General features: G+C 43.9%; 1 non-coding gene across 1 annotated transcript; it reads right to left on the bottom strand.

Moving 5' to 3' along the window:
• Nucleotides 1-11,801: 11,801 nt before the first annotated feature.
• Trnan-guu (transfer RNA asparagine (anticodon GUU)) lies at nt 11,802-11,875 on the bottom strand. Its single transcript has one exon. It is a non-coding gene; the product is annotated as a tRNA-Asn (tRNA).
• Nucleotides 11,876-12,095: the final 220 nt, after the last annotated feature.

Here is a 12,095-nt window from a genome sequence, read left to right as displayed (position 1 = left end):
TCAGAACCATTTGAACCATTTGAAATTGTGTGACTTCAGTGGAAGATGCTCCTCGTCCAGGTCAGGCACAATGAGTTGTGACTCCACAGAACATTGCAGCTGTTGAGGCCATAGTGAAGGAAAATCGCCGAGTGACACTGCATGACATTGCAGTGTGTTTACAGATTAGTCTTGGGTCAGCACACCACATTGTGCATGATGTGCTCCAGTTTCACAAAGTTTCTACAAGATGGGTGTCACGGCAGCTGACTCCTGAAATGAGAGAACGACGTGTTGGTGCTTGTGAAGAACTTCTTCGGTGCTCTGAACGATAAGGTGATGGCTTCCTTGCAAGAATTGTAACTGGGGACGAAACCTGGGTTCACTTCCACCAACCAAAACGAATAGAGCGAGCAAGGAATGGCGCCATTCCTCATCACCAAAACCAAAGAAGTTTCGAACAGAACCATCAGCAGGGAAGGTTACGCTGACTCTCTTTTTGGACGAAAAAGGCGTTATTTTGGAGCATTACATGCCTAGAGGGACTACTGTCACCAGTCCATCACACACAGATCTCTTAAAATATCAACTGCGGCCTGCAATCAAATCAAAGCGACGTGGATTGCTGTCAGCAGGTGTCCTTTTGCAGCATGGCAATAACAGGCCCCACACTGCCCGTACAACAGTTGCAACAATCACAGTCCTGCATTTCGAATGTCTTCCTCATCCACCATACTAACCAGACCTTGCCCCAAGTTATTTTCATACGTTTGGACCACTCAAAGACGCAATGAGAGGAAAGAAGTTCCGTTCTGATGAAGAGGTACGCCACGCGGTGCATGAGTGGTTGCGCGGACTACCAAAAGAAATTTTTTCTAAAGGAATTTATGCAGTTGGTTAGCACTGGAGGAATTGCATTGAGCGTGGGGGTGATTATGTTGAAAAGTGATACAGCTTTGTTCCACTTCTGCACAATAAATAATATTTAAAAAAATATTTAAGGTTTTCATTTGACTCACCTTCGTAATTTTTCGTCGTTTTCTCTGAGCAGGCCGCAGATTTATTGCCTAAAGAAGCGGGCTCTCGCTTGTTTATTTTCTGTGCCTGAGGGGGCGCATATGTTTACAAACAGAGTATTTTGAACTTTTGTTGCAATGCCACGTTCTTTAGGAAGTCGACGTGCCACGCCAGATTCAATGTTGTCTCGGATAAGGGTAGCTGTGCCGCAATTTACCTCAGGGTCTATGTTTGTTATAACATCGTATCCGGCTATGTCCTCTATGTTTGTTAAGACGACTTCTTGCAGCTATATGTATCGCATTGTGGCGCAGGAGATCAGGTAGCACGCTGAGTTTCACTGGTGAGGAAATCTTATCTACATTTATTGTAGCAACTGTGTACCTGTGACCAATTGTTGTAATCATTCTGTGTTGGAGTCGGTGTCCAAGGCGTGAGGAGACTTCCCAGGTTGGTTGGACTTTGTGACGTCCCCTCTCCGCCGCGTGCTGGTGTTGTCGACGCCCTCGAGCTGTTAGTGCAACAGCTCGGTCGGTGGAGTCGAGACGCGATGCGCGATGATGGATGTCTCCGTCGGTTAACTAGAGACAAGATCTGAAAAAGCTCTTAGGAAATCGTTCCTCGCGTAATGATTAAAGCTTGATTGCGAGTCCGCACAGTTTCCTTATTAATGCGAACTGCGCGCTCTGATTGTCTCTCATGGTTTGAAGTTGAATTATTATGTGCCCGGTTAACACTTTGGTGCAGTAATTGATGAATCTTCCGTCATGCGCATCGTCCACATCACCAAAAGCGAGGAAAAAGTTCAATTGCAGATCGTATTGGTCGTTGTTTGTCCGTTGCTAAGTAAAATTGTTCGCTCTATATGACGCGAGATCCACAGATACTCTTTAACAATGTCTTAATTATCTTGCGTCGTAATATTATGTATGTCTATACCTTCCTTGTCACAACTAACAGTCCACGAATTTACTTCCAAGTTAAATAGTCCCTGTTCATTAACTTTTGATGAGCAATTGCCAAATATTCATAGAATGATGGAGGCGACACATTGAATTTCCACTTTTGATGAACAATTGTATTGTTCCTTTTCGCTAAATACTTTATAAACATCACGCCACACGCACGCACGATTAATTAGCACTGGTAGTTCTGTTAGTTTCAAGTATCGTGAAAATTACGTCAGCTTTAACCCTCGGCGTAATTGTATCATCTTCATGTATTCGTGTCAATGTCTCCTACTCGAGCCGGCCTCGGTGGTCGTGCGGTTCTAGGCGCTGCAGTCCGGAACCGCGGGACTGCTACGGTCGCAGGTTCGAATCCTGCCTCGGGCATGGATTTATGTGATGTCCTTAGGTTAGTTAGGTTTAAGTAGTTCTAAGTTCTAGGGGACTTATGACCTAAGATGTTAAGTCCCATAGTGCTCAGAGCCATTTGAACCATTCTCCTACTCGAGACTAAACGTGTGTTGTAGTCTTTTGAAACTTTGTCCATTCCTTTCTATAAGTTCACTTATATGAATGTTGATGGCCGAGCGGTTCTAGGCGCTACAGTCTGGAACCGCGCGACCGCTACGGTCGCAGGTTCGAATCCTGCCTCGGGCATGGATGTGTGTGACGTTCTTAGGTTAGTTAGGTTTAAGTAGTTCAGGGGACTAATGACCTCAGAAGTTAAGTCCCATAGTGCTCAGAGCCATTTGAACTACTTTTTGCAATTATTACTTAGATGTTTGGCAAATAACTAAAGATGACCTTTCTTCCTTCTTCCTTTCTACCAAAACTTACTCTGTAATGCTTAATGTTGTTGTTTATCAAGACTTTCTGGTGTTATACCATCGCCAAAGTTTTCGTACCTGTCAGGAAAACTTTTCCCTACTTTCTATCATGATGGTCTTTACTAATTGGGTTTTGGGTTTCATTAGGGTGTTACAACTTGCCGCTTCCGCCTTCCTCCTGTAAGCTCTAGAAGGTGCTTCTCTTTCTTTCTTTCTCTCCTTCTGCTGTGTCTCGATGTCTACGTTTCATGGTTTTTGTTTGTTGCCATGTTCTTTTCCGTGGTCTGAGGGTTTTGTTTAGAAGTCTCTCCACTTTTCCTCGTCGTAGCTTTCGTGCTGTGGTTCGCCTTCTCTTTGATGATGTGCTCTCGTATCATCTGCGGAGTGGTGTTTTTCTTTGCGGTTTCCGTCGCTGCTGCCTCGGCTAGCCTCGGCTCGGTGGTCTGCTTCCCGGCAAGGCCTTGGGTTTGCGTGCGAACCGGTTTCCGCGGCACCTCGGCCTCCTCCGAGCTCCCCTCCCTAATCTGCCTGTTGTTGAGGCTGGACGGTGCAGGTGTTTGTTCCGGCCCGGGGCAGGGGTTGCGTCCGCTGCCGGCGGCACGGTGACTTCGCTCATCGTTGCTGTCTCCTCCTGCTCCTCATGTGGCTGCTGGCTAGCAGGGGAAGTGGCGTTTTCCACTTCCATCGCTTCCGTTTGATGGCTGCACCTCTCCTGCTTCCTCGATTCTGAGCGCCGAGAATTGAGCGTTCAGATTTGTTATTGCCCCTGCATATGTATTTTCTCTTGGCAGCTGCGCTGGTCGTCTACGTGGGCAGTTGTTCCGCAGCGTGGCAGATGGAGCATGTCTGCGGCTGTCCGCTATACGTCACGAAACCTTTGTGTCCGCATACCTTGACGAAGGACGGGACGTGTTTTCGCAGGTCTATTTTCACAGACCGCACTCCAGAGTTTACTTGGATCCTATACGCACTTGACCATTTTTCCCTGGCTATCGCAATAACGTGCCTGTGTATCCTGAGAGTTTTCGCAATCTCCTCGTCTGGCACTCCAAAGCGCAGGTTGTATAAAAAAAATGGCTCTGAGCACTATGGGACTTAACATCTATGGTCATCAGCCCCCTAGAACTTAGAACTACTTAAACCTAACTAACCTAAGGACATCACACAACACCCAGTCATCACGAGGCAGAGAAAATCCCTGACCCCGCCGGGAATCGAACCTTTTCTTTTTTTTTTGTAACCATATATATTTATTTAAATATATTAACAACGATACATTTTTTTAAAAAAAAGACATTTTATTCTATTCTCTATCTATATCCGAATCCCGCTCCAGCTACTGCCGGGTCTGGGTGCTAACGAGTCCTCTCCATTTGGCTCAGTCCTCCCACCACTTTTCTTCCTCCACTTGCTGCCAGGTCACACCTCTCCTTTCAACAGATATTCTCACTCCCATTTTCCACCGTGTTCTCGGGCGCCCTCTAGGTCTTTTCCCATCCATCTTTAGTTCTTCCATAATTTTGGGGAGTCTCTGCCCATGGATCCTCTTAACATGCCCATACCATCTTAATCTCTTTCTTTCAATTTCTTCTCTCATACCTTCTTGTTTGAGGTCCTTTCTAATCTCTACATTCCTTACTCTGTCCATTCTTGTTCTTCCCTTAACTGCTCTGAGAAATTTCATTTCCCCTGCTTGCAGTCTGCTCCAGTCCCTGTCTTTCATTGTCCATGTTTCTCCACCATAGGTGACAATAGGGAAGTAATAATTCTTATACATCAGGAGTTTTGCTCTTTCTGAAACTTCATTATTCCAAATCAGATGTATTATTGTATGGTAGAAATTGCCTCCCTTCTGTAACCTCCTATTGATTTCGTTAGTTATTCTTCCATCCCTAGATATTTCACTCCCTAAATAAGTGAAACTTTCTACCACTTTGAGGGGTTCTCCATTCAAGGTAATATTTCCATTGTTTCCTTTCTCTCTTCCAAATACCATTACTTCAATCTTATCTTTATTTATTTTTAATCCATAACTTTTCATTATTTCCTTCTATGCATCAAGATGTAACTGTACATCTACCTCTTTATCATCTGCAAAAATCATCTTTTTGTCTTTTTCTTTTACTATATCTTTAACTGCCCTATTCATTCCCTCCATCACAACATTAAAAAGCGCAGGAGATAGAATACTTCCTTGCTTAAGTCCTTGTCTTATTTCGAAGTATTCAGAGTTCCCCAATGGTGTTCTAATTCTACAATTGTGGCCTCTGTACATTGTCTTTATGACATTAATGTACCCATCTTACATATCTATCGTCTTCAGTTCTTCCCAGAGTCTTTCCCTGTCAACTGAGTCATATGCCTTTTCTATGTCTATAAAAACCATTGTCACCCTTTTGTTATACTCCCAACTTTTTTCCATCAGTTGACGGATAGAAAATATCGGGTCGATTGTGCTCCTTCCTTTCCTAAACCCATGCTGTTCTTCACTCAGCTCCTTTTCTATCTTTTCACTTATTCGATTTAGTAAAATTCTTTCAAAAATCTTGGCTGTATGACTCATGAGGGTTATTCCTCTGTAGTTTTTACAAAGTCTTTTATTCTACACTCCTGAAAATTGAAATAAGAACACCGTGAATTCATTGTCCCAGGAAGGGGAAACTTTATTGACACATTCCTGGGGTCAGATACATCACATGATCACACTGACAGAACCACAGGCACATAGACACAGGCAACAGAGCATGCACAATGTCGGCACTAGTACAGTGTATATCCACCTTTCGCAGCAATGCAGGCTGCTATTCTCCCATGGAGACGATCGTAGAGATGCTGGATGTAGTCCTGTGGAACGGCTTGCCATGCCATTTCCACCTGGCGCCTCAGTTGGACCAGCGTTCGTGCTGGACGTGCAGACCGCGTGAGACGACGCTTCATCCAGTCCCAAACATGCTCAATGGGGCACAGATCCGGAGATCTTGCTGACCAGGGTAGTTGACTTACACCTTCTAGAGCACGTTGGGTGGCACGGGATACATGCGGACGTGCATTGTCCTGTTGGAACAGCAAGTTCCCTTGCCGGTCTAGGAATGGTAGAACGATGGGTTCGATGACGGTTTGGATGTACCGTGCACTATTCAGTGTCCCCTCGACGATCACCAGTGGTGTACGGCCAGTGTAGGAGATCGCTCCCCACACCATGATGCCGGGTGTTGGCCCTGTGTGCCTCGCTCGTATGCAGTCCTGATTGTGGCGCTCACCTGCACGGCGCCAAACACGCATACGACCATCATTGGCACCAAGGCAGAAGCGACTCTCATCGCTGAAGACGACACGTCTCCATTCGTCCCTCCATTCACGCCTGTCGCGACACCACTGGAGGCGGGCTGCACGATGTTGGGGCGTGAGAGGAAGACGGCCTAACGGTGTGCGGGACCGTAGCCCAGCTTCATGGAGACGGTTGCGAATGGTCCTCGCCGATACCCCAGGAGCAACAGTGTGCCTAATTTGCTGGGAAGTGGCGGTGCGGTCCCCTACGGCACTGCGTAGGATCCTACGGTCTTGGCGTGCATCCGTGCGTCGCTGCGGTCCGTTCCCAGGTCGACGGGCACGTGCACCTTCCGCCGACCACTGGCGACAACATCGATGTACTGTGGAGACCTCACGCCCCACGTGTTGAGCAATTCGGCGGTACGTCCACCCGGCCTCCCGCATGCCCACTATACGCCCTCGCTCGAAGTCCGTCAACTGCACATACGGTTCACGTCCACGCTGTCGCGGCATGCTACCAGTGTTAAAGACTGCGATGGAGCTCCGTATGCCACGGCAAACTGGCTGACACTGACGGCGGCGGTGCACAAATGCTGCGCAGCTGGCGCCATTCGACGGCCAACACCGCGGTTCCTGGTGTGTCCGCTGTGCCGTGCGTGTGATCATTGCTTGTACAGCCCTCTCGCAGTGTCCGGAGCAAGTATGGTGGGTCTGACACACCGGTGTCAATGTGTTCTTTTTTCCATTTCCAGGAGTGTATTAATGTATTATATTCCTAGTGTTGGTTAATATTACTGTCATTTTGTATGTTTTCGTTTTTATATTTTCCTTTTTCGTTTTTCTCTTATTGTTGTTCCTTAAACCCTTTTACAAGGCCATTTGTCGTCTTTTTTTTTTTTTTTTTTTTTTTTGAGGGGGTAGACACTGCATGGCAGGCATAACAGTTTATATTTGGCATCGATGCATTGATTTTGAGTTTATGTTTCTGTATGTGATGCGCTTGTGATGCCACAGGCACATTGTGTATTCTGGTTTGATCTCTTCCTCTAGTTACACTGTTAAGTGGGACAGTATGAGGGAAACGTCACCATGATAGATGGAGCAGAAGTGGAAGAAACTTTTTTTTACGTATACTACACAATATACCTAAATTGAAGAATAGAGAAAATTTTGTCATATTACATAAGAGAAGCAGAAAGGATAGTGTGAGTAATCAATAGAATTTTATAGGCACAAAGTAAAGGAAATCATTAAAAAAATATATCTAATAATAATAATGGGAACCCGGGCGTGGGAAGCTAGACCGCTACCGCACGACCACGAGCTGCGGACGCAGGTTGTATATCTTTATGTTTCTAACACCATATCCTGAGTGCTGTATCGAGACGTCGCTGATTTGTCCGTCCCTATGGCGAAATTTCCAAAAAAACAAAAAAATGGCTCTGAACACTATGGGACTTCTGAGGTCGTCAGTCCCCTAGAACTTAGAACTACTTAAACCTAACTAACCTAAGGACATCACACACATCCATGCCCGAGGCAGGATTTGAACCTGCGACCGTAGCGGTCGCGCAGTTCCTGATTGTAACGCCTAGAACAGCTCGGTCGCCCCGGCCGGCTCGAAATTTCCATTAACCATTATTTGTCCCTAGAATCCTCTCTATTTCCCCAGTGTCACCAATTTTTATGAACAACGAGTTCACTATGAAGCCCTATTGCAGTCCAGTAATGTTTTCGGCGGGAATTCTTACATCGTCTATTACCCAATCCGAATTTCAAAGGCAGTAGGTCTCTCAAAGTTTCGATTAAACGTGCATTGCACAGTCTCACTACGAATTACAGCAGCCGTGGTTTTCCAAAAGTTAATTACCAAAGACAGAAATCAATTCCGTTGGAGACCGGTGAAGGCTCAGAAAATGTTCATATGTGTGTGAAATCTGATGGACTTAACTGCTAAGGTCATCAGTCCCTAAGCTTACACACTACTTAACGTACATTATCCTAAGGACAAACACACACACCCATGCCCGAGGGAGGACTCGAACCTCCGCCGGGACCAGCCGCACAGTCCATAACTGCAGCGCCCGAGACCGCTCGGCTAATCCCGCGCTGCGAAGGCTCCGAGGCCGGTAATCCTCTGCTGCCTGGGACGCACTATGTGCAGCGACACACGTGTTCACAGGCGGGAAGCCAGCCAAGCTACAGGGGCGGACATTGAACGGCACATAGTTCAGGAGATATAACATCTTTAAAGAGTGGAGCTCCATTCTTAGACAATGGAGGTTGGGTCGGCGTTACCGATACAGTCTAAATGACGAAAGGGGAAAATATAAAAATATAAAAAAATGAAGCGGGCAAAATGGAATACCGATGTCTAAAAAATATGACTGACAGGATGTACAAACAGGCAAATCACGAATGTGTAGACGAGAAATCATGGTACAGAAGTATTTATGGCACTGAGAAAGTCAAATGGCAACGTATATCTAAGTTAAAGAGGCGACTGGAGAAAAGTACAGCTCCTGTATGAGTATTATACGTTCAGATGGCAAGACCATACTAAGCAAACAAAGGAAGGCTGGAAAGTGGAAGCAATACATAGTGTTCTCTTTAAGGGGCTCCGGAACGCCCTATACTAGCAATGTTAAAATAACGCTTATAAATTACATCTTTCCTCACAAAGTGTTTGACGTAGGAAGTTGAACTTTTTACAGATTATTTATTGGAATATGGGCTACAACTTAACACAGGGATTTTACAAAATTTTAGTTCAGTTATTAAAGATAATTTTTTTTCAATTGTAATGAAAATTCACAACACTTTTTTGCAATTTTTTATTTATATATTCAAAAATATACAGTTTTTTGGAAAAAGGGTGTGTTAAATTATGCAGAAGATACTGTGTAACATTTACTGAAAGTTTGAAACAAATATGTTTGGAAGATCCTTAGAAAACATGTAATTAGTATGAGAAAATAAAAGTTTTGGGAATCGAGCGACAAAGATTGGATTAACTTTTTAGTGCATTCCAGGTCCATAGGATGGATTATCTTCATCCTCTGCAAACTCCTCCTCCAGCTTCCTCTTGTTCCTCCTCCTGTTTACTCTTGCTTGTATTTCTAGACTCTTTACAGCCCTGTCTGCAGCCCGAAGGCGTTCCTTGTCTAAAGCAAGCATCGCTCGTACCATGTTAGAATGTTATTATTTACAGTAATAACACATACCTTTGGCTTTCCAACATTTCTCCTTTTCTTAAAAGCCTTCAGAGGATTTCTAATAACTTTACTTTTACTCATTATTATACTACTTCAACAAAACAGAGACTCAAGAAACAGAATTAATTACGAATATTTTCGAGATAACGACAGAGTAAATAAACATGAAACAATCGACAATCACACCAGCGATATATTTTGAACCATCACAGGTTAGCCACAACACATACTGTATCTCACATCACTAAAATTTACCTGATGAACACGGACGTTAATAATAACACCATTTGACAGCAGTTTAACAGCGCCACAGTGGGTCACGCCCATGTAGAACACATTTCAAAAAAAATTTAAAAATAGTTGTAGTCTTCGGAATTGAATGAATTATATATCTTTTAAAAGGTAATAGTCTGCAGATTCAGAAAACGCAAAAAAGTAAAAATTGAACTTTTCATGATTTTGAGCCTTTCCGGAGCCCCTCGACATATGAAACGTCCCCTTTGAAGAATTATACATGACTGTGCTTTAACTGACACAGAATATTTTTTAGCGCAACGCAATCTGACTTTCAAAAATCCCTACAAAACAATGGCCCTGACTAACTTTAACCTATACCTTTCACAAATCACTTACCTCACAAAAATCTTCATTACTCGAACTACTGCAATACAGCGAGCGCCACTACTGCCAGCTAAATAAAAGATTCAAACTACGGAAGGCACTTACTACTGATAGGCATAGTTAGCAATTGAAAGATGTTAATAGAGAACAAACAATGTATTTACCTTAACAGTCATAATATATATTAGTTCATGACATCCAGTGTTACAAATTTCAAAACTCCGCCATCTCTCTCCCCACATCTACCACTACTGGCGGCTCACCTCCAACTGCGCAATGCTACGCGCTGTTCACGTCCAGCTGCCGCTGCCCAACACTACAGTGGCAGACAACAATGCAAAACTAGCCACAGACTGCACACAGCACAGCCAGTGATTTTCATACAGAGCGCTACGTAACGTTGCCAATAAGAAAACATAAACAGCCTACTTACATAGGGAATTAAACTTGGACGAAATATTATAGACAAGTTTGGACGAAATATTATAGAAACAGGAAAGGAAGTAAATGAACATGATATGGGGCATAAAATATTATGGGAGGAATTCGACAGAGCTCTGAAAGAACTTAGCTGAAACAAACCTCCTGAAGTAGATGACACCCCCTCAAAATTATTGAGATCCTTGAGACAGCTAACCATAACATAGCTATTACAACTTACGCGTAACTCAGGGATGAGGTAGGTTTTTAGCTACTTCTTAAGTCACACAATTAAGTCGTTATACCATTAGAAAGTTATTTGTCATTGTCAATACTGCTTACATATTTTGGACTATTAAACAACAAATAATATCACCAGCCATTTGACGCCTACTGCTGGATAAAAGAACCCTTTAGACTATCGAATGAATTATGGCTTTGTGTGACTTGCATCACGTTGCTTCTTCATGTTTTCTAATGTCGTTCACATACTCGTAACTTCCACTAGTGGGCTTTTCTTATCTCTTAGAATATAGCGAAGAACTACCTTGGTTATCTAACCTTCCGTACGGCTTCCTACATTTACTAAACATTTCATTTCACTTGCAGTCATCAATTATGTCACACTGCAGTATGTTCTTCGATCGATTTATTTGCTTTCCTTTCTCTTTTAATAATTTCCATCGTGCGTCTCCCCATTGCGCACTGCACAAACCTCATTTAAAACAAAAAAAAACAAAAAACAAAAAAGAGAGAACGTAGTTCTCTTGAAAAGTCACTGTCTCACTGTCATCAGTAAAACGTGCTATACACTGTGATTGTAAACTTTCTGTTTTCAAATACGTTTAGTAAAGTGTCGTATTCGAGGGACGTAACAGCGCAACTGTAACTAACTTCTGCTTCAAAACCCCTACAGTGAAACACACTTCGTGAACTTTCTAGTTCTGAAGAGAGGTTGAAGCACTGTACGCTGTACTCTCGACGCTGGTACGGCCGCTAGGTAGTCGCTAGTTAGTCATTGCCGAGGATTCTACTTAACGATAACTACCTACCGTCGAAACTGCAGGTTCGTTCTCGTTAGTCAATACGTACTGATGGCCTTATTTTTCGAGGGAAATTTGGACGTATTCGGTCCGCCTCTACTACCACCATCATCAATTCACATAAAATGAAGAACAAATAAAACTGAGAAAGACATAAACACACCTCTTGAACGAAGCCACGACTTTGCCTAAAGATGCATGTCCTTGTGAGAATCATTTAAGAAACCGAATTTTTCTCAACGTTACGCAGTATTCAGAATTTTAGGGGTGATTAAAAAGTTCTAATGAACTGCACAGTTTCGTAGCTTGCTGTGAGAAAGACAATGACTCCCACTTGTATGACCGCATCGCAACGAAGTTCAAGACGCTGCATTAGCGGCAGTTGGCTTCGGAAGAGTATGATATTGATATTGTTTCACTTACATAACAATGGAATGTAACGTATTTAATGATTAAAATTTGCGCCCCCGGGTGGGCTCGAACCACCAACCTTTCGGTTAACAGCCGAACGCGCTAGCCGATTGCGCCACGGAGGCGACGTGAGGAGTATGCTCTGTTGTGACGTTAAGAGGTACTAGCACAGGCATGGGTTCTTTTTGCACTTGTCCAATAAATGTATATACGGTACCACGTACACAATCATGATATGGAATGGCGTATGACAGCTTTCATATCTGCGCGGCACGGGCTGTTGCCATCCAAACGGCACACAGCAGCCGTAAAGTTGCCGGGCGCTCCCACTGCAGTGGACGGCTG

The sequence above is a fragment of the Schistocerca cancellata genome, chromosome 1, assembly GCF_023864275.1.
Source record: "Schistocerca cancellata isolate TAMUIC-IGC-003103 chromosome 1, iqSchCanc2.1, whole genome shotgun sequence".
In the NCBI taxonomy this organism is placed as follows: domain Eukaryota; kingdom Metazoa; phylum Arthropoda; class Insecta; order Orthoptera; family Acrididae; genus Schistocerca; species Schistocerca cancellata.
Note: the sequence above shows the minus strand (reverse complement) of the source record. Positions and strands in the feature narration are given on the sequence as shown.